This window comes from Saprolegnia parasitica (assembly GCF_000151545.1).
Source record: "Saprolegnia parasitica CBS 223.65 unplaced genomic scaffold supercont2.105, whole genome shotgun sequence".
Lineage (NCBI taxonomy): Eukaryota > Oomycota > Saprolegniomycetes > Saprolegniales > Saprolegniaceae > Saprolegnia > Saprolegnia parasitica.
This window is the reverse complement of record NW_012156499.1, coordinates 35,926-36,631: the sequence shown is the minus strand read 5'-3', so window position 1 is coordinate 36,631 and position 706 is coordinate 35,926.

Genomic DNA, 706 nt, shown 5'->3' with positions numbered 1-706 from the left:
ATTGCGCACTCCCAAAGTGCAATACAGGCCCCTGGGGCCTGAAAAAGACTGCTACGAGTACTTTTTTTTACTTTTTGCTCCATTCACACGATCCTCCTTGCTCTCTAGCAACTCTCTACGATGTATCAACGAGTGCTATACTCGCGCAATATATTTTAAACCGTATTTTCTACCATTAAATCCTGGCTCGTTTTCAAGCTCCAGTTAGCTCCCAAAAAAATACTACAATATGCGAATTGGAGCTATAGCGTTGGCCTCAAGTGAAGAGCGTCTCTGCTCGTGAAATCGATTTTTAAAGTAATTTAAATGAACGGCCGTTGAGTATAGGTGGCGAGTCTGGCTAGGTCAAATGCACCAAGTGTTCTAAATAGACGAAAATGCTCGTCCGAGCTCAGTCCGTGGTCCGAGCTCACCATTTCAAGTATTGGTCTCGTCAATTTTGGTGGCCATAAAAATTCCCAGCGATAGGGAGGCATGTGGTGCGTTTTTTAAAAATTTGGTCCCCAAAATAGCGCCGAAAGAATGACTCGAAGGTGGAGGCCGCCACTTCTACGAGTATTTTCCCTTGCTATTCAATAGTTCTCATGAATGTGGCATGGCTGGCTGTTTGATTTTGCGATCGTTTGACAAAAAATGAATTATAAAATATGAGAGGTCATCCAAGAAGTCCACAAGGACGGAGAACGTGGCCACTTTTCTGAAGAAA